The 23,489-nt window shown below is 35.8% G+C and overlaps 1 protein-coding gene across 1 annotated transcript in view; it reads left to right on the top strand.

Moving 5' to 3' along the window:
• Positions 1-23,489, top strand: part of ERBB4 (erb-b2 receptor tyrosine kinase 4) — an 823,165-nt gene that overhangs the window by 463,228 nt on the left and 336,448 nt on the right. The gene's annotated exons all lie outside the window — the stretch shown is intronic.

The raw sequence follows: 23,489 nt of genomic DNA, 5'->3' as shown, positions 1-23,489 counted from the left end.
TTGATTCCAAAGTGGTCTTATTCCATCTTTCAAAAATGATAGGAGTGGGTATAAATTGGTAGTATTTGCATTTCCGATGTTATATATAACTAGATTTGTTATTTTTTATAATAAATTATCTTCTGAAAGTTTATGTGTTGATAAAATCTCATAAAACTCAGAACCATTTTAGAATGGAAGATTCTATGAACTATTCTGGAACTAGATGGCTCTTAACTGCAGTCCGTATTTTCTCACTGTGTGCACAGCAAATTGTCTCCAACTAGACCTGCATTTTGAAGCTTTATTACTGCCTCTGACTTGGAGACTCATTGATTAGACGATTAAAAGAAACTTTTCACCAAGTTCTGTTTCTAAGCTATTATTACTTATCAGTTTTCTTTAACGACCCTCTCAATCTCAGACCCTATTGCCATGAAAGAAAAGACTTAGAAGTTATGTCAGTTTGGAGAGGGAGATGGATGAATCGGGGGATAAAGGTGAATCCTAATCTTGGCTCTTACCACCTTTGTTAAGATCACGTTTGTTTTGCTTTCTTTACATTAAAAGTGCTAGATATCAGTTATGTTATTTTTATTACTATAAATATGTCACTCTTTTCTATATGATCATGTCCGAAGAGATACCACCAGCATATTCCTGCTTGTATCTCTCACTACTTCCCACAATGGTTCTTTTTCTACCCCTCTCTTCCCCCAACTCTTGCCATGGCTGATTCCTTCTCATCGTTCAATTTTCATTTAAAAAGTTATGAATCTGCCGAAACCGGTTTGGCTCAATGGATAGAGCGTCGGCTTGGGGACTGAAGGGTCCCGGGTTCGATTCCGGTCAAGGGCATGTACCTTGGTTGTGGGCATATCCCCAGTAGTGGGTGTGCAAGAGGCAGCTGATCGATGACTCTCTCATCGATGTTTCTAACTCTCTATCTCTCTCCCTTTCTCTCTGTACAAAATCAATAAAATATATACTTTTTTTAAAGTTATGAACCCACAGGAGCTTTCCCTGACAGTATTTTTTCTTTAAATTCTTTATTGATTAAGGTATTCCATATTTGTTCTTATCCTGCCATTGCCCTCCCATCCCCTCCCACACATGCCCTCACTCCTCTGTTGCCTGCGTCCATTGGTTAGGTTTATATGCATGATCTCTTCCCTTTACCCCCACCCTCCCCTATCTTCCCTCTGAGATTTGACGGCCTGATCGATGCTTCACTGTCTCTGGATCTGTTTTTGTTTATCAGTTTATGTTGTTCATTATATTCCACAAATGAGTAAGATCATGTGATATTTCTCTTTCTCTGACTGGCATATTTCACTTAGCATAATGCTCTCCGGTTCCATCCATGCTGCTGCAAATCGTAAGAATTCCCTCTTTTTTATAGCGGCATAGTATTCCATTGTGTAGATGTACCACGGTTTTCTAATCCACTGATCTGCTGATGGGCACTTACCTATGCTGTTTCCAAATCTTAGCTATGGTAAATTGTGCTGCTATGAACATAGGGCTGCATATATCCTTTCTGATTGGTGTTTCTAGTTTCTTAGGATATATTCTAGAAGTGGGATTACTGGGCCAAATGGGAGTTCCATTTTTAGTTTTTTGAGGAAACTCCATACTGTTCTCCACAGTGGCTGCACCAGTCTACATTCCCACCAGCAATGCATGAGGGTTCCTTTTTCTCCACATCCTCACCAGCACTTGTCATTCGTTGATTTGTTGATGATAGCCATTCTGACAGGTGTGAAATGGTACCCCATCGTCATTTTGATTTGCATCTCTTGGGTGATTAGTGACTTTGAGAATGTTTTCATATGTCTCTTGGCCTTCCTTCTGTCTTCTTTCAAAAAGTATCTATTTAGGTTCCTTGCCCCTTTTTTGATTGGGTTGTTTATCTTCCTTTTGTTAAGTTGTATGAGTTCCCTGTTGATGTTGGAGATTAAACCCTTATCAGTGATAACATTGACAAATATGTTCTCCCATGGAGTGGGGTTTCTTGTTGTTTTGTTAATGGTTTATTTTTCTGTGCAAAAGCTTTTCATTTTAATGTAGTTCCAATTGTTTATTTTCTCTTTAGTTTCCATTGCCCATTGTTTTATCCAGTCTAATCCAGCATCTCTTCCCCTATACCAGTCACTCTATAAAATTAATTGTTTGATTTTTCTTCATTGCCCTTAACTTCATCTTATGCTCTCTTGTATGTTTATTTATGGATTTTTAAAATATATATTTATTGATTTTCCACAGAGAAGAAGGGAGAGGGATAGAAAGCTAGAAATATCTATGAGAGAGAAACATCGACGAGCTGCCTCCTGAACCCTCCCCCCCCACCGGGGATATGCACGCAACGAATGTACATGCCCTTGACCGGAATCGAACCCGGGACCCCTCAGTCCACAGACCGATGCTCTATCCACTGAGCCAAACCGGTTTCAGCTATGGATTTTTTTTTAATTAAGCAGCAACATTTGTTGTTTTAACCTATTGTCTCTTCCTTGTAGAATATTTGTTTGAAGAGAACAGGAGTCTCTTCCCTCTCATTCACTGATATAATATAACTTTGTTGAATAGTGAGATGGAGGGTTTTTTTAACTTCACACAAGTGGGCAGTCTGTTTGCTTTTGTTTTTTAGTTTGATCCTTTTTATTTATTTTCTATCTCGAAAACAAATCTTATGCTACTTTACACTCAACTCATATTTTTTGTAAACCTGAGGTCTAGTGAAAAAGCTGTTGCTTTCATGGAATGAGGGGATCATACTAGCTGGTAAGAGAGGCTATCTTCTCAGATATATTATGAGGATTAATGACAAGAAAGGGATGGAAAAAAGAAATATCTGAATAAAAGGAATTTTAGATACAACTGAAATTCAGTCTAAAGATGTGCTTGTTATGATAGAAGGAAAAGAAGCAATTCTAGTATGGTGTATGCAAGATGATAATATCCATCAAAAATACATATGTCAACAGATGCAGCAAGGTGATTTAACAAGTTTGACACCACATTTTACTTATTTCTCATAAAAAATATTGGTTACCTTAAAAACATACATGTATTTGAGTGTCTTATTCATTTATGTTTAAAATATACATTTGTGTTGAATGTAGTTGTGTCATATAAAACAACTTCAATATTAAGAAACTAGTTTAAATAGTGTGCTTCAGTAACTCTGTACTGTTTCATACTTTGTAATTGAAAGGGATCCATAAAAGAGGTGATAAACAAGACTCTTTAATTACTTATCACCTTATAAGTAGGAAAAAACACACAAACTTGTAGACATATAAAAGCTCATACTCGTGAGACATTTCAAAAGTATAGCTAGTGCACACTAAAGGAAGTCAGAGCTCCAAGAATATCAAGGGCTTGCTAATAGCTGCTACTTGAGTTTTCGTTTTCCAGGTGGTTTAAAAGTGTTTACCATGTCCAGATGAGGGGTTTTGTATTGGATATTGGCACCCTCATCTTGTAGGGTTGTGGTCAAGGTTGAAATGTGCCAAGCTAAAGCATTCATGCTGGAGTTAGGCATTTTTAAATTCTTTGATTACAATAAGCACTTGACTGTATGCTGAGAGTAATAAACAGCTCAGAGTGAAATGTACCAACTTTCATCATTTCTCTGCATGAGTAGGTACTCTTGTTAAGACTCATAAGATCTATCGTGTATCGTAGGAAGAACGATGATGCACATTGGTTCAATTTTAGGAATGAAAATAAAAATATTCAATAAAGATAAGCTCGACTTGCATATCTGTTATAGGTGAAAGCTATAGTATAATGTAGGAGTTTAGTGACAAATCCCTTACACTTTCTGATATGCAATAAGAATAAAGGACTGTTGTGAAATTGCACATGTTTGATTACATTCTTCATTTTATAATTGCCTATACATTAAATCAAATGATGATTTTATGCCTGTGCTTATAGCAGTTGCATTTTTTACTGTATATTCAAAATAGGTTTTTATTTTATTTTTTTTTTTTGGGGGGGGGGAAGGGAGAGGGATAAAGAAAGAGAGAGAGAAAAACACTGATTGTTTTCCTCCCACATATGCCCCACCCGGAGATGAAACCTGCAACGTAGGTATGGGCCTTGACTGGGGATCCAACAGCCACCTTTCGGGCAACAGTTTGGCATTCCAACCAACTGAGTCACACCGACCAGGACAGTCAACTGCATTTTTAAAATCATAGTAATTTCACCAGATTTTTTTTTATCATTCTAAGTTAATTCACTTTGAATTAATTTAAAATGAAGTTTAAGACAAAGCTATGATTTATCTCACACACACACACACACACACACACACACACAAACACACACACACACACACACACACGTCCTTAAGTGAAATGTAATCGTTCTCCGTACAACCCAAAAAGACTAGTGGTTGTTTGTAATGTTATATATTTGATGACGATTTTGCAAAATAGAGAGTGTTTTCCAGCATTTTGATCAATAGATGTGGCAGAGTTCATGGAATGGAATTTTTCTTTACCTCATATGAAGGTATGTCTGCATATTGAATTGCCTGCCTTGGAACTATTTCAGCAATTCTCTGGGATCTGTTTATCACAGACCATGCATGAAAATGGAGCTATAAACTACTTCTTACTTTTAAGGACTAGAACACTTTTAACATTATATAATCACTTTTATATCAATGCCCGATAACATCTGAACATTAAATGTTGTAAATTAAAGACATTAAAAAGTACTAACCCTTCCAGCGGTCAGTGACTATTTTAAACTGTCCCATTTCAAAATCTCCAAAGAATAAATACCATGAGACCGTATGAGATGAAATAAGGTCTTGCTTATGCAGTTTATTGCTATATTCTATTTGCTCTGCCCATTCTTTATTATATTTAATTTTTATTTACATGACTATGACACCATCAAATGACATAAATGTCCATTTCCCTGTCAGGGCGCATACCCAGATTGTGTTCCCGTCCCCAGTCAGGGGGCATGATGGAGGCAAATGAGAGATATTCACCGACACAATGATGTTTCTCTTTCTCAATGTCAAATCAACAAAAGAATATAAAATAAATAAAAGCAAGTCACACAGTATAAATTTATTGATATTTACTACTAAATATCCCGTATAACAAAAGGCCAGCAACCATAAGCGTAATGACCAGAAGGACTGCTCGACCAGTCGCTATGAGATGCATTGACCACCTCTCGGTCTTTCTGCCTCAGCCTGTAGGCTCTGTTCTCAGCATGGCGAAGGGGGAAACCATGGTAGACCGAGCCTCTTGGTCCCACAGGCTCTGGGGAACCGGAGCCATGCTGCGATTGGAACTAGAGCAAATTGGGGGGTAGAGGCAGGGTGGGATAGGGACTGGTGAGTGGGCAGAAGAGGGCCCTGGTCACAGGCTAGGCCTAGGGACCCTACCCACATACCATTTCATGCGCTGGGCCTCTAGTCTTGTATATAATTTGTTCAGGCTCTTGCTTTAAAAAACAAACAAACAATCATGCACAAAGACACCTTTGAAACATTCAAGAATCTTATTATTTTCAAAGGAATCAGCACACATCCAGAGACTACATAGGAGAAAAGGTCCATTTGTGGTATACACTTTACCAAATAGCTAGTTGAAATGGGTAACCACTAGTTACCCACTTTCATTCCACTTTTATTGTACCATGCAATATTTTATTGCATTTAGATATTTCCAAAAACAACTATTATTTACAGAAGGCCCCATCCTAAGTTTTATATTGTGCATAGATTTCTTTCTTTATTCTTCACCACAGCCTTATGAGATATTATTTATCTCGATTTCGTGAATGCAAAATAGGGAATTGGAGTCAGTGGATGAAACAATATTACAAAGTGATCTCTAGTTTCTTTTTTTGTTTGTTTTTACTTCAAACGTTTTGGTCCATTTTATTTCCCACATTATTTCTTGTGTTGATTTTACATAGCCTTTCGCAATCTGTTTAAGCAGATAGTAACATTAAAATCGTTAATAAAATGCTGGCATGCTAAATTTATTAATGATGGCTAAATGAAGATGCCCATTCTTTTATCAGAGAAACTAACTATTGTACCTTAAGCAATGACTATGAGCTGTTTTTGTTGTTGTTTGTTTTGTTAAGGTCTTTATCTATTTTGTTAATAATAGTTGCAAAATGGATAAACAAATTTATGAGAGTTGTTTTTAACAAATATCTTCTCCCATTTGATTGGTTATATTTTTGTTTCATTGCTGGTTTCTTTTGCTGGGCAGAGCTTTTAATTTAATAGTGACCCATTCATTTATTTCTGTTTTTACTTCTTTGACTTTGGGTCAAATTCATTAAATCCTGTCTAAGACCAACATCCATGAGTTTAGCACCTATGTTTTCTTCTATGCAATTTATTGTTTCAGTTCTTTATTGTTTCTTCTATGTAATTTATTGAAAGGAAAAAAATAAATGTCTGTGGGGTTCCTCAAATTGACGTTTATTTTCAGCTTATACAAATGTTTCCAAGATGCATGCAGCAAGCTGCAAATATTTCTTACTTACATAAATTGGGGAGTCATTTTCTAGTGAAAATAGTGGCAAATCTGTAGCAAAATGAGTGCATTTTGTTCTCACTAACACTGGTGTGCAGGCCATGATGTTCCCAAGCAGGGGTATTGGTTATTACTTAGAAATGGTTCAATTTGGTTGACACTTGTCCTTGGTTTTGTCTAGTATGACCAAAATGACATAGTCTTTTAATTCTTAGTAAAAGAGTTCTTTCAGAAGGACATGACATGTGATCATCTAGACCTATGCTTACCTTATAATTTTAAATGCAGGTTATTTGGGTCCAGTGCAGTTATCATATGGACAACGGGAAATAAGCTTGAATAGAATAATGCAAATCAATATAATGTTTTGTGGCATGGCAAAGGGGTAAACATGTTATCACTGAATGGAAAACCATGTTGACAATATAAACCAATCATCGATAAGATATGACCATTTACATTTATTAAAGTTAATTTGTATAAAAATGTTTAGACTTTGGCAAATGTATGTATTCATTAAGTTAAATTAAGACTTTCTTGTTAGTTTAGATTGGTTATCTTGTCCTCATATCTGAAATTAAATAGCAAAGTAATCAACACAGACATAAACAGAGTTATATATGGATGTATAATCATAACCTTATGACAGTCTTGGAAACAATAAAGATATTAAAGGAATTGAACACATAAATCAAGTCTACACTGTTGCACTTCCTCATTCCCAGGAGATATTTGTCAAAAAGAATAGTGGAAAAATGTATGGTTTTCAAATAGCTGTGGATGTTTATTGCAGCAAATATTCATCCACTATAAAAAGAGTAAATGGTATTGTAACAAATAGACAATAAGCATTCAGAGTGAATTGCTTTATTTGTTTACAATATTTTAATAAGTTCCATGGATATAAATATACATTTGTAGTTAATATCTTACATTTTGGGTCAGTCTTTACGCTACAGATAAAACAGTTAAACCTACGCATTGGTTTTCTTTTTATTGGCTTAGAAATATTCTTTTGTGTCTCTTGCAAAGTATATGAATTCTCTATCTGTGACACAATTATTTCAAGTTGGGCTAAATAAAGAGGCCGGGTACGTGCTGTTCATGTACTTCTGGACACACTACGCATAAAGGTTAATAGATGTCTTCACAGCCTACTATAACCGCCTCTGTGTTTTTATCTCTTATTGGTGAGAACAATTTGCTACAAAGCAATAATAAAACAGAGTGTAATCAAATGTCACTATGCTCTATTATTCTGCGGCAATGTCAGATAAGAATAATAGGTTTCATAAAATCCTGGCTGTATCCGGGAACAACCTGATTCACTTCGTGTTCAGATTCGTGCCCCAATTAAATTTATTCATATACAATTGTTGTACACACATTGATATACAATCAGTTATGTCTGTGATTTTATTTAGTTATATAGATTTTTCCCCATTGAAGAGGAACTTTATTAAGTAAGGTTTTGCGAGCCAAAATTGCTCAATAGATTTGAAATCAAGAGTATAATAATAAGAAAATCTGTTTAATGGTTCTTATTTCCAGAGTTCATTGCTAAAGAAGAAAAAGGAACAACTGTTATGCTCTGTTTGCCATGCCAACTTAAAATAAGTTTTTTTGAAAGTACATTAATGTCAGAAAAATTTAGCTTATTGCATCACCAAATGTGAAGACAAAAGTGTGGCTATAACTATGATATTCTGAAATGTTTATGCCTATCGTCATTTACACCTACATGGTCCTTAACCCTTCATGGTCCATTGAGACTTTCAGAGCTCAAGTCCTGGCTCCTAGTCTGATGAAACTCTACTCTCTTCCCTGTCTTGTGCTCTGTGTATAAAGCAATATGCCATGAATGTGAAGGATATGCCTGAGTATGTTTTCCCAACTCTTCAGTAAAATTGCTAAGAGAGACAATGGATGATATATGGATTCAGGCTATAATGTTTCACTATGATGTTTCAGCAGCTGATGTGTACAAGGTAAATAAATTTGCAAGATAAAATGTATTGTATTACTTTTGCATAAGGGCTCAATCCTTCAAGAAGAATGAGTTTTAGCTTGAACTCCCAAACTTACATCTTTAGCAGTGACAATTGGATTGTTTTCTTGTGTGGATCCAATGATGAGTACCATGGACAGTTGTGGGGTTTGATGGGGTCTAGAAAGATAAAATTTTACCTAAGGCACTTAGATTTAATTTAAAAAGTAGATATTGCTTGATCAAACAGGACATCTCTGCCTTCTGGATTCTTCAGTATATGACCTCTGATAGAACAAAACACATATTATTTAGGACCAAGAACATAATCTTAAATATCCAATTAGAAGATATAAAAAGTCTTGAGTCTGCATAGTAAAATAATGAATAATAAGATGATGTATTCTTCTTCCAAGACAAAATGCCACTTTTCTATTATGGGCTTGGTGGATATATGTCTAGTCTGTACTATGAGTCTGTGGAGTGGTAATTAAATGGGGGGAAATCAAGGCAAAAGCCATACTATCCAGTGCCTGTTTCATCCCAGTAGATTAGATCCATGAATGTGGATAATATCGATTTTTTAATCTAAAGAAAGTGCTGGACATTGTCCGATCCCCAGCTTCCCATAGCATCTGGAAGCTAAAGAGTCCCTCTTCATTTCTCTGTCCTTGAACTGTCCCCTGAACAGGGAAGTCACACAGTGCAGGAGTCAGCATTCTAATCAATATCTTTACTTATACGTTATATTTAATGAAGCACCAGCCACGCTGCTGTAAAACACTCCAAAATTATTGACTTCAGCAATGTGTCTCTCATGTAGGAGGCCAAGGTTGGTAGGACAATTCTGTGATTTTCCAACATTTAGTAGCAGGAATGGAGAAATACATTAGGGAAATACACATAGAATTCTTTTACAGGCACAGCCCAGAATTGGCATACACCACTTTCTCTTACATGCTGGTGGCCATTATTAAGTCCCATAGCCACGGCGAGCTTGAAGAAAATCTCATAAATGTGCCTGGCTTCATCTCCAGACTTCTGTTATTAAAGGGGCAATGATGAATATTGATGGATGAGTATTAGTGTCCAATTGCAGAATCCCATTGGTATCTATGAGCTTAATGTGTCCAAACAGAGCTCTTGCTTGCTCTTTCTAAACATGCTTTCCCTATAGTTTGTCCCAATTCTATAAATCACCATTGGTCAGGATGGAAATTTGGGGGCAGTACAGGATACTTACTTTTCTTTCTTTTTTTAAATTCACTTTCAATTCACCATTAAAATGTATCATCCCTTCATTCTAAATAGATCCAAATACTCCATGTTTCTTTACCTTCTTGACTTTCATCCTGGTCCAAGGTACTGTTATTTCTCACTTGGATTCTTTGAAGAGCTTGCAAGCTGGTCTTTCTGCCTCCAACCTTGCCTTTCAACAGTCTATTTATGCACCACAACCTTGATGCTGTTAATATAATTTGGGCATTCTCTTAACCAAGACAAGGTATTTGCTTAAGGTGGCGATTTTTTTTTACAACATCTATGAGGATACCTTTGTTTGCTTCTGATAATAAACAAAAACAGGAAACCAAAAATATTGCCTTCTTTTCTTTCTGTCTAACCTGTAATAGTACCCGTGTTTTCAGAAATGCTAATGGTGTATTTGTGAGGGAGTGTAATTATTTTCAGTTTGTCAGTGTCTACCAAGCCTCTTTTTAGAAAAAGTAGGATTGAGAGCCACCATTCTTTTACAAATCAATAACCATTGTGTTTAGTGTTATTTAAAAGTCTAGTAAAACACATATATTGAATAACTGGAAAATTGGTAGAAAAAAGTGCTTTTATGAATTCAAGTAACATGGTATGATGGTAAAACAGATAATTTTATTATTTCACCCAACCTATTAATTGACTATTGAATAATATTAAAGAAGTAATAATTAAAAATTATTTAGCACTATGAACCAGGCATCACACTACTTTATATGGAGATGTTATATCTGCATATAATCCTATAAATGAGACTTTGTTTTAAGTTAAACTGTTAAAGTATTTTATAATTTTATAGAATGAAAAACTGGGGTAAAGGAAAATTAGATGAATTGCTCTGGGTCCACCACCAAGTAAGTATTTTGAAGAAAGAAATTTCTCCTAAGTATATGTCCTTTGTATGCTTTAAAATCAGGGGCCAGGCATCAATTGATTAAAACCTGATATACCAAAGCTGTAGGTTTAATACCAGCTCAGGGTGTATAAAAGTATCAATCAATCAATGAATAAATAAGTGGAACAACATATATATATATGCATATATATATTGATATGTATATATATACATATATATATTGATATGTATATACATATATTTTTTTTAACAGCTAGTACAATATTGGGATGTTATGGGTTAAATTACCAAAGGGAGATGGAGAACTAGTGTTTATGCATTTATATGAGCTCATTACTTTTTGAGGTTTCTCTGTTTACAGTTTTCTTGTCTGCATTTCAAGAGAACTTATTTATATTATGCTCTGTTTGCATGTCTGTGTGTGTGTGTGTGTGTGTGTGTGTGTGTTTTGCCTCTGCAGCTGCTAATCATGCACCTGCCACAGCCTGAATCCAGCTAAAACCCTCTATTAGTGCATATTATCTGGGATACTTTGAATGTTATTTGCTTGCCTTTCACATTAATGACTGACCCTAATGTTCTTTTATCTTTAAACAGCCAATATTCCTTTTAGAACATTCTTTCTATGGTACTATATTTAGTTAATTATTTGATGTGTTATTATTTTCTTCTTTAACTAGTTTTGAGTTTTAGCAATTTAAAATTTGTTTGGTATAACAGGGGAAACATGTAAGGACACGTTTCTAGCATATATTTAACAGTTGTGTTTCTTTTCTTGTGAAACTTGGCCATTCATCCTACAAGCAAGAAGAGGAGCTTAAAGTATAGAGGGCATTTTATTTTTTTCATTTTGTGCAATTAATACTGCAGAGCAAAAGAAAAGCATTTAACGCGAACCTTTTTTTATCTGATCAGTATATTGTCTAGAAGAAAAATTAAACAAAGGAATTAAATAGTATGGTTCCTTGCTGAGTTTCTCCATTGAAAGATGGTCAGTCACCTTCATATTTATTAAGTACCATTTTCAATAGGAACCATGTATGAAATTTAAATTGTTTATTCAAGTATATGAAGGCAACTTACAAAAGCAACCATATTTCGGTACAGGAATGATGATACAGGATTTGAAATTTCATGAACCTAACTCCAATTAATTGGTCTTTCTCTCAAAGTGAGAAGAAAAATGCAATATCAGGGTTATCTATGAAATAATTTGGAGAAAAGTGCAATAGAATTAATTTTTAATATATTTCAATGAAATACAGTTCTGTATTTGAGGTTATAGAGATAGCCTCACTGAATGAATCCTCTTAGTTTTCCAAAATATAGTAGTTTAAAAAAACATTACTTAAGGTATCTATGCATATAAAAGCCTGATATGCGAAGTGTTCCCTCAGGATTGGAAGTTCGATCAATTGCTATGCCATGTGCTGACCACCAGGGGGAATCATGGAATGATGAAAGACCCCTGCCAGCAGCTGGCAGCCAGGGAAGGAAGGTCCCAGCCAGCAGCTGGCAGCCACTAGAGACCCTACCCATGTACAATTTTTTTGCCCTTGGCCTCTAGTCTATATATATGAAAGCCTAAGTGACCATTCTACCATTCGCCCGGTAGCTTTGATGCACAAAAACCACCAGGGAGCAGATGCTCTGACTAGTAAAGGAGGGAGCCTGATTCCTTGCAGAATCAGCTATGGGTTAGGTTGCTGCTTGGGCACTGTTGGCCCTGAATCTGCTTTACCTACACCTTGGACCTAGAAAAGAGGGAGGAGGGAGCCGGTGGGCATCCATGTCCTGGGAGCTGGGCCTGAAGGAGAAGTCTCGAAACCCTGGACCCTTCAGGGGATGTCAGAAAGCCTGTTTGGGCCTGATCCCGAGGGCCAAGCCGAGGGACCCCACAAGTGCACAAATCCAGGCACCAGGCCTTTAGTGTTCTAAATAATAAAAAACAATTGGTTTTAAACAAAGTTTAAAATCAATTAAACATTTTGAATTATTTTAGAGTTATCTCTCTTTCTTTTTTTTTGTCATTGTAATATCATTGATTAAACTATCTAACTCAGTAATGTATGATTTTTATAGTCCACCATAGTTTAATAATACATAGAAGGAAAATTATTAATTTTTGAGAGTTTATTTATTAGTTCACTAAATCTACTTTGCAACAGGTTTTCAAATATATTTGCTGAAACAAAGGGAAAGAAGAACTCATACTCTTTCTAGAAATTTGATTAGTTTTGAATAGCTTTTGTCTCTCTTATGTATATTCTAGAGGTCCATGCACTGGTGGGAATCGGGCTGAAATCAGCTCTCCAACATCCTTTAAGGGGTCTTAGATTGCAAGAGGGCACAGGCCAGGCTAAGGGATCCCATCAGTGCACCTTCAGGCCAAGAAGGTAGTGCTCCAGGGCATGTCCAGCCAGTCTCACCCAGTCTGGTCAGCTGGACCACAGCAGCAAGCTAACCTACTGGTTGGAGTGTCTGTTCCCTAGTGGTCAGTATGCATCATAGCTGCCAGTCAAATGGTCGAACAATCACTTAGGCTTTTATAAATATAGATAGAACAGTTGTTTTATTTTTATTTTAGTCACTTTATTATATGTCAGATCTTAGATGTCAATAAATACTCTGTGCATATTATCTGGTGTTAAATAGGACTAAAAATCTTCCACCCTTACACATAACAGATGTTAGAAATGTTTGTTGTTTTCTTTAAATGTTAAGTATTAGGGAAAAAAAATCTCTTAAAATGTCATTAGACCTATTCATTACAAATAACTTCTATTTCTTTATAATTTAATAAAAATTTCAATGACTACTTTTAACCTTGAGAACATTATGCTAAATGAAATAAGTCAGTCAGGAAAAGCTAAGAACCATATTATTTCACTCATATGGAGGAACACAAACGGCAGTTTGGTGGTTGCCAAGGGGAAGGGGGTTGGGGGAGAAGGGTGCCCTAACATATGGTGTCTGAAGATGTGACTTTGGGTGGTGGGCACACAATGCGATATACAGCTCTTATAACATAGAATTCCACACCTGAACGTGTATGATCATGTCAACCAATGTCACACCAATAAATTTGAATTTAGAAAAGGAAAAAAAAATATTCATCTTAAAATCTTAATAGACTTCTTCATTACACACAATTTCTACTTCTTTATAATTTACTAAAAATTTAATTGACTTTTTTCCCCCCCAAAATAAAGGAGAAGTCACTGTGGGAGCACAGAGCTGAATGCATAGTGATCTCTTCCCTCATAAAAGCATATATCATCCCACAAGGTAACCACAGATTTACACCAACCCCATAAATGAGTAAAACAATGCTGGAAGGGAGTGAGGGAGTTGAGTGCATATGAACTGGTAGAGTTATGAAGCTTTATAACTAAAAATATATATTTTGCAAATCCAGAAATCTGACAAATTCATAATAAAAATAAATCAAACAAAAGTGGGGCATGCTTCCTAGCAGATGTGTACCTATATGTGCATATCTGTACCTATATGTGCATATAGATCTGTACGTATATGTTCATATCTGAAGAGGTGCATCTCTATAAAGAAAGAAAGCATTCCAAATTAAGTACCCTTCCTGTCATGATTATGTAAAAGCCAAATTTCCCATCCTCTTTGATTTTTCAGATTATACTTGTGGATACAGCATCCTTTATCCACTCCATCAGTGAGGACATCAACTGAGCGTTTTAATATCAAGGATGATGAGATGTAGAGAAAAGTTATTAGGCTAGAGGAGTGGTCAGCAAATTGCGGCTCTTTGGCCCCTTGGGTTTTTAGCAAAGGCCAGTTTAGGAGTACCCTAACTAAGTTAATAACAATGTACCTACCTATATAGGTTAAGTTTAAAAAAATTTGGCTCTCAAGAGAAATTTCAATCGTACTGTTGATATTTGGCTCTGTTGACTAATGAGTTTGCCAACCATTGGGCTAGAGGATCTGTCAGTCTCCTTTGACAATTCCTAAAGTGCCAGATGTGTTCATAGTAATGATTACCCCAGTTATGCGTGGGAAAACAACACTGATGCCATCTTCAAATGGGGTAGACACTGTGCAAATGGCGAGGAGGCCATTGCGAAAAGCACAGCGATGACAGAGCTCTCTCCCCGCAGTCATTGGAGGAGGACCTTCCCCAGGTAGATAACGCTTTTAGAGGGACATTTGGAGCAGTCCTTCTAATTACCTCCGTGGGCTCGGACAGCAGGTCATTCACGGTTCCTGCCAGGATCAGTGCCCGCACACAGAGTAGCGCCATGTACCTGTCACACTCCCAGAAGGCATCGGATGTGTCTATTATCAGACAATCTTTCCTCTATCTCAGAAACATCCCCATTTGCTGCTTTAATCTCTCTACAGGGAGAGAGCAAAAACTAGTAGATGTGAAGAAGGTGGGTTTCAGCATAGCTAAGTGACTTACCCAAGGTCAAGGGGCAGGAAGAAGAGCTAGGGCACACACTCTGGGTTTTGTCGTAAAAAAATATGCTTCTGTTTTGTTGGAGGAATTAATAGATTGTCCATGTGACCATCCATTTGCTTGTCCCAATGAAAGAAAAAATAGGAAATAAAATCAAATGTATTTCAAGATAAAAATATTATATATCAATAGTATATAGCCATAAAACCAGTCATTTAATTGATTTAAATACCCAATTGTTTCTTAATCTCATGTACAGTGGAAACGTTTCTTATGATTACATTGAACATAAAAACTTGAAAATTTATTGTTTGGCCATAATGATTCAGATTTGAGATGTTGGCTTAGGAGGTGCTCTGAAATTTAATATGTAACTTTAAAATGGAAAGAATAAGTAGGCCTATAAATATTCCCAAGGAAAATAGAAAATGGCAATACATTTAGGGCAACCCTGCTGACTCAAAGTCAGCAACGGGAATCTAGGTTGCTAGGAGGAGGCATTGACAGTATCTAGTAAATAAACGAGGTTACCTATAAACAGTGAACATGTGACAAACCTTGGGCAGACACAGTTTCTTCTAAGTGCCCTGAGAGTTCATGTCCTCTATAAAGCCTTAGCAAGTTGCTAAATATAACACCAGGATTAGAAAATATAATGACCCGTCATCATGCATAATCTAAAGAGTCACCCAATCCTTCAGTTAAAGGGTAATTACTTAAAATAGAGTTATTTTCAAGGACCAGCGTTATCATAGAAAATTTGTGTGACATCATTTTTTAAAAAAATTCTTGCACATAACTGTTTCTAATTTCCAACTTTTAAAGATCAATGAGTTTGTTTTCCTTCCATCCATGTCCTAGTCCATGATGAGAAATGCAAAATGGAAATTGTGCTTTTAAACATAAAATCGTCATTAGACCCTGACTGGACAACAGAAAGGTTAAAGGTTCAGTCTGTGCTATTTTCGGATGTGGGAACAACTGCTTGCCCTGTGTTGATGTGCTCTGAAATCCCGGTTAGTATGAGGAGAATTTCTGATGGAGCATCCCAGAGCCACTAACGTTTTTGAAGTTCTCCTTGTTAAGCGAGCCCTGTGTGTAGGGATCCTGTTATAGTTCAGGAAGTTGCTGGGTGTATATATTTGGAATGCTGCCTGCAGTGGGAAGCTGAGACCTCTGGTCAGCGTGTGCAGAGCAGCCCCTTCTGTAAGATTGGGCGTAGGACACCTTGTCTGCTGACTGAAAGAGGAATTAAAATTACACTGTTTGCAACAGGAGAACCTATTAAGTGTATTTGAGGATTACAATATGCGTCTGTAAGTTTGGTTAAGTTCACATTTCTCTTTGCCTAATTCTAGAGAGTATTTTTTTTTTGCCAATAATATAGCATTTGATTGATTGCCAAAACAAGGAAAAGATATCAGATTGAAAATGTTATATATCAGACCATTTTCATGTATGATATTCTTACCCCTAGGGTTATAGCAATCCATAATTAAGAAAATATAAGATTATTAGTGCTAAACTCAAGTTACCAGAGATATGGTCTTGTTTTATTAAGGAGTCCTTTAGTAATTCTATAGAGTTTTAATATAAGACCATAACAAAAACAGAGACAGAGAAACATCGATTAAACTGCCAAACCTCAGAGGGAAGGTAGGGGAGGGGTAAGGTAAGGGGGAAAGATTAACTAAAGGATATACCTGCATATAAGCCTAACCAATGGACGCAGACAACAGGGGGGTGAGGGCATGATGGAGGGGTGTGGGGTAATGGGGGAATTAGGACACATATGTAACACCTTAATCAATAAAGCAATTAAGAAACAAAACAAAATAAAATAAAAATGTATTTTAAGACATTTAAACTACAACAACTAATACCAATGGAGATACAATATTTAAATCACATTTATTGTTTTGGCAAGGGTATATCATTTCAAAAATTCTGTAAAATGTTTTATTGTTTATTTCATAATTTTTATTTAAGGGTGACAACCTATTAACTTGCCCTTCATTTTAAATTTTTTTGAAAAAATATACCAAGTGCTACTGATGGATACACTGTCTGAATATAAAATAGGGTTTTAGAACTGAAATAAAATATGACCAGTGAGATCACTTATGCTGTCAAGGAAATAGGTGGACAAAGTGAAGGTAGCTTCAAAAATTTCAAACCAGCTGAGACCGGTTTGGCTCAATGGATAGAGCGTCGGCTTGGGGACTGAAGGGTCCCGGGTTCAATTCTGGTCAAGGGCATGTACCTTGGTTGCGGGCATATCCCCAGTAGGGGGTGTGCAAGAGGCAGCTGATCGATGACTCTCTCTCATCGATGTTTCTAACTCTCTATCTCTCTCCCTTCCTCTCTGTATAAAATCAATAAAAATATAAAAGAAAAAACAAAAACAAAAACAAAAAACAAAAATTTCAAACCAGAGACTCTAGAATCATTTTAGCAAGGACAACAGGTGAATTGCAAAATGAATTAATTCCTTGTGTGCTTATAAGTTATTCTATGAAGTAAGTAAAACTTGAAGTTGTGATGGCTAATCACTATAACTTCATGAACTTTATGATATTTGAATGAAAGTCTTGAATGTACAATTTTTGCCTTGGTTGTAATCTTTTTAAAAAAATATACAAGTTTTTATTGATTTTAGAGAGGGTCAGAGAGCAAGAGAGACCTCAATGAGAGAGAAGCATTGATCAGCTGCCTCCTGCGTGGCCCCTACCGGGGATATAGCTACACCAGCCATATGTCCTGATCAGAATTGGACCTGTGACCTGTCAGTACATTGGACAATACTCAACCAACTGAGCAACAGTTGGGCAGGTGAACTTCTCTCTCTCTCTCTCTCTCTCTCTCTCTCTCTCTCTCTCTCTCTCTCTCTCTCTCTCTTTTTTCCCCTTCTAAATGCCTAACTGACCCACACATTAATTTAGTAAATATTTGTTCAGTGTTACAATATGTAAGGTACTGGGCCAAACATGATTAAAGTTTATAAAAAATAAAAAAATAAATACATTATAGGAAACAAAAATTTTAGGATAACAGATGAGATGCATAAGCTTGAAGATTCCATTTCACTGATTTTGATGCTGGTCTATAAATACAGTTGTGAGCTTTTGAAATTGAAGGTCAGTAGGCCCCATTCCTTGAATGATAGGCATCTGATGTTGACACAAGTGACTGACTATATGAAGAAGTTTCATCAGCAAAAGTAATTACTAATTCTGTTCCCATTAGAAGAGAAATAGAAATTAGGTAATGATTTTCTCTCCTTATCATTTTTAATTTAATGACCCTGAAAATGTTAGATAGCTATTTGCTCTTAGAATTACAAAGGATTCAAGTAGTACATTTCTTAAACATTTAATGGATTTTTAAATCAGTGTCCTAAAAGGTTAGCAAATTTCTATAGTCATTCTAATCTAAGTGCAGAAGATGCTTTATAAATAGATGTAATATAGTCTAGAAACACTCTTTTACAATTACTTTTGTCAGATACATAGTAACTTACATTTATAATGGATAGGCCCTTGAAGAATCTATTACGCCTTCATAATAACACTTGTGGCAATGAACTCCAGGTAGTGTTCTAATTCTCCTGTGCTAGAGGCACACATTAAGTTTAAAAGAAACACCAATGAAATAACATGTTTAATCCAGTCATGAGACACACTCTTTATATAGTGTTTATGTCAAAATGATTAAAACAACTAGATCAAAATGTTCTTCCGGAGACTTAGCATAATGCACACTGGCAATATTACATTTAAAATATAAAGAAATGATGTAGTTTAAAGGAAAATATATATTAACTTTACAATATTATTGTTTTCTCTTTTGAAAAATATTATATATTCAAAGGTGTTAATATGACCTCTCCATTTTAAAGTTAACTATTGTTAGAAAATTCATAGACAAAAGTTCTTTTTAATAACAGAGTTGGATCAGACAAGTAAAAAGGATTCTTTAGCATCGATTATCTTCAGGCTGGGGGGAGAGGCAAGGAAAGGAATCCTTCTGAGTCTAATTCAGAAGAGTTAGCACAAAGAGGGGGAGGAGGGGGGAAAGGGGGCCAGGGGAGGATTTATGAGCCAAATTATAAAGGTCCGATTCCATATTCTTGATTTTTCAATTTGTGTGGAGGACTGCAATTATAAATTTAAAACAAATTATGCTTTGCGATAATATACCAGATGAAAACAGCCCTTCCTATGCATCATTATAAAGGTAAAGTGCTATTGCTTAATTTATTTATATTCCTACTTAGCTCAAAATCTATAAACCTCTAGTAGCAACTAGCAAAAATTCATTTCAGACCTGTTCAACATGAGATAATATGCACATACTTTTATAAAATTATGTCTATACTTGATTAAAAAGTTATGTTATGTATGTATGTAAGACTATAGTAAAATAAGGCATACAGTTTAGAGTGTGTGCTTATGTAATTTTTTCCTTAGATTTTTTATACATTTTATTAATACAGTCTTACTGATATTTATCAGCATAATCAAGAGATTAAAACTTAGATAGTTTGTATAATTTCAAGTATATTTTGTAGATATATATTCTATATATAGCTCTCTATCCCTCTCCCTTCCTCTATGTAAAAACTCAATATAAATATATATTTAAAATAAATAAATAAAAGGTCTGAGCTAAAGTATATATTTAAAACAAACAAACAAACAAACAAATAAATAAATAAATAAATAAAAGGTCTGAGCTAAAGTGGATAGAGCATTGTCCTGTGGACTGAAAGGTCCCAGGTTCGATTCTGGTCAAGGGCATGTACCTTGGTTGCAGGCACATCCCCAGTAGAAGGTGTGCAAGAGGTGGCTGAGCGATGTTTCTCTCTCATCGATGTTTCTAGCTCTCTATCCTTCTCCCTTCCTCTCTGTAAAAAATAAAATGAAAATCAATAAAAAAAGGTCCGAGCTAGACATATATTTTGTCAGTCATCTGTGTGTAATTGAGTATTTAAAGTCATGAAACTTAGTGAAAGCTTATCTAAGTAAATAAGTTTAGGCAGAGAGAAGGGATTTAATGACTGACCGTGGACATGCCAAGAGTGGAGAAATGAGGTGGGAACATTAAATAAATCAAAACTATTGACCAGTAGGATAGGCGTGAAGGCAATGAGACAGGAAGTGTTGCCATAACATGGGAGAGGATTCCACCTGAGAGCAGTGTGTATCACTCCCAGCTCACAATCAGTTGGCCAGAACTCAGTCAGTGGTCCCTTCTAACCTAAGGGAGACTGGGAAATGAAGTCTGTGTGTATATAGAGTCAAAGAAGGAAACAGGGATAGTGACCACACCATGTTATCTCTATCAGAGTAATGAAAGGAACCTTTATTATGTTATGTTTTTGAAAATTAAAGTACCTTTATTTAATATACTAGCATAGCAACTAGGCAGTTTAGTCTGATTAATTTTTTACAGAAGTTATGTTGGGCACTAGTGATTACAAATTCTTTTTCTTTATGTTCTCAAATGGTTCTTAAATTATCCATCTTAGACTATTGCCATTGAAGTAGTTTATGAACTATGACTTTTCCCTGTTCTCTTTGAAAATTGAAGTAGCATTTACTCACTCAGTATTACAGATCAATGCAATTTTCTATGACTGTTGCAGAATCAGCAACAGAAGCTCTGTTCCATTGAATAATGCTTTCTGTAATCTGAGCCATAATTCATCCATGTGAAAAGATTCAAACTCCTTTAGCAGATTTGTCTGTCTTCAAATTGTGCATCACAGCTCAGTATTGGTTTATAAAATTATTTTAGTGAATTGTACCTTCAAAAATTGAACATTCTTTGCAATAAAAGCCTAATTTGTAAATTGTCCCCTCAACCTGGAGTTCAACCAGGGGGTATTGCTGGCTGGCTAATCATCTGTGGCCCCTCCCCCTGACCAACCCTGCCCTGGCCAGAGGAAGTGGCAGGAAGCCAGGGGAAGGAAGGCACTGGCCAACAGCCACTAGGGATACTACCAGTGCACAAATTTTGTGCACTGGCCCTCTAATAATAGGATAAAAAGAAAAATTGGAATGTGTGGGTGGATATGGAAGAACCCCCTATAATTTTCGAGTTATAGTGTTCACTAATTCTAGAGTAGAATGCTGTCCATTATCTTTTCATTTTTACTCTTTTTTTTTTTTTTTACTATACATATTTTATTGATTTCAGAGAAGAAGTGAGAGGGAGAGAGGGATAGAAAGATCAATAATGAGAGAATCATTGTTGGCTACCTCCTTCCTGCCCTCTACTGGTATTAAACCCACAACCCTGGGAATGTGCCCTGATTGGGCATTGAACTGTGATCTCCTGGTTCATGGGTTAATGCTCAACCACTAAGCCACACCGGCCAAGCTGTACATTATATCTTTATTGCCATTGCAGTAGAGTTCTATCTGGTATACAGATCTTGACTTAGGAGAGTGGTCCCATTACAAGGAAGAAGAAAATGGAATGATATATTATGTCTGAACTTATTAAGAAATATTGATGTTTTGAAACAAACAAACAAATAAAAAGATGTCCAAAGAATAACTTAAAGAATAAAAGCCAAGAATTGAGCATGTAAAGATGCACCATGATGGTCATGAAGTTGGAAATTGTATGGAACAAATGAAAGTCTTCAGCAGTTGTGTCTGAACACTTATGGTGAATCTCCAGTTCAAGTATGTCAGCTGTAACTGAACGACAGCTCCTGGCCTTCCTTGTGCAGAGGCTGGGCAGGCTAAGCATAGGTGTTGGCAGTGTGTTGGGTAATCAAGCCAATAAAAATAGTGAGATGGTCTGACTGAATAGCTGATAGGAGATTAAGAGAAGAATATGGGTTAAATTGAGACTTCTTAATTTAACATCAAAGAGCTTATTTTATTTGTGCACATGCTCTGATAAAATTATATTGCAGTAGAGCTTTCCCCAAGATGGTATGTGAAACATGAAAGGTGCTTACTATTTTTTTTCTATTTCTAAGACTTCTGTGTTTGTTTTTCTGCCTTACACATTTCTTTTAACCTTTTAAATCCATGTTTATATGTTTAATTTTTCTTCTGAACTTTTTTTTGAATTTCTAGTTAAAAATTATAGGCTTACTATTAGTATTTCCTAGGTTTTGTTCCTCATTCATTTTTATTTCAGCCAATGTCTACTGTGGGCCTTCCATGTGCTGCACATTATGCTTGCTGCTGAGAATATATTAATAGATTGTAATAAATATTAATAATATATTAATAAATGTTTAAAAATTTCTGCTCTTGTGGAGCATTTTAGTGGGAAGGTATATATCAGAGCTCAGAAAAATGCCAAGGAAAGGATAAGAACTGGTTGGGTGGGATTTACAGTTTTGGATAGGATGGATGAGGAAAGTGTGATTAAAAGGGTGTATTTGAATTAATACCTAAGACAGCAAGAGAGAGGACATACAGTTACATGTGAGTATTAAGATCCAGGCTGAGGGAACAGAAAGTACAAATGCCCAATAATACACAATCAAAAGAAAATACTCATCACCTTTTGCAATACAATTAGAAACATGTTTTCACCTATTTGTCTTCTATGCTTTATGTAATTTGAACTAATAAAAAATGAAAGACATTTTATTGCTCATATTTAATTTTCACTCTCATTTGATTCTTCAAACTGGCACATGACTTGTTCTCTAACTTATCTTTCTCTGAAATACTGAAAGACAAATTTCAACGTTAAAATAATGACATTAACTTTGAAGCACCATTTTATCAGGAAGCATTTTGAGCCCAGCTGGCATGTGTGAGTGGTTGAACGTCACCCAATGAACCAGGAGGTCTCAGTTCAATTCCTCGTCAGGGCAGTGCCTGGGTTTCTAGCTGGATCCCCAGTGTGGGATGTGCAGGAGGCAGCCATTCAGTGATTCTCTCTCATCCTTGATGTTTTTCTGTCTCCCTCTCCCTTCCTTTCTGAAATTAATAAAAATCTTTTATAAAAAAAAAAAGATCCATTTGAACTAATGTTGAATCCTGTGTGCAGTTGACCGAAGATGATGACACCCACTTGAACTTTTAAAAGACCGTAGCAACTGTCTTTATTTCCTCTAGAGAACGTCTTTTATTCTTTGTTCCATCTCTTTTCTCGAAATGGCACAATTTCCGAGTAGATTTTCTTCACTATCACGAAAGGTGCAGCTTTTCTGGTAAAAGCTTCAGAGATGCATGTATTGATTTTCCTTCAGGCCTGGGAGAGAAAAGGTTAACCGTTTGGCCTCTCTCTGGTATAATAAGTGCTTATTGTTTTTCTCTGATTTGTCATAACAAATTGTAATTTGTGGTAAGGCTTCATTGGAAGGTTTCAGCCAGATTGAAATTGAAGAGATGGTGAAGGTGTCATTACCTTTGAAAGCATTTTAACTTTAAATATCTCTTTAATTAAAAA

The sequence above is a fragment of the Pipistrellus hanaki genome (genome assembly GCF_964339955.1).
Source record: "Pipistrellus hanaki genome assembly, chromosome: 8".
Lineage (NCBI taxonomy): Eukaryota > Metazoa > Chordata > Mammalia > Chiroptera > Vespertilionidae > Pipistrellus > Pipistrellus hanaki.
The sequence above is the reverse complement of the archived record's forward strand: the minus strand, read 5'-3'. Positions and strand labels throughout refer to the sequence as shown.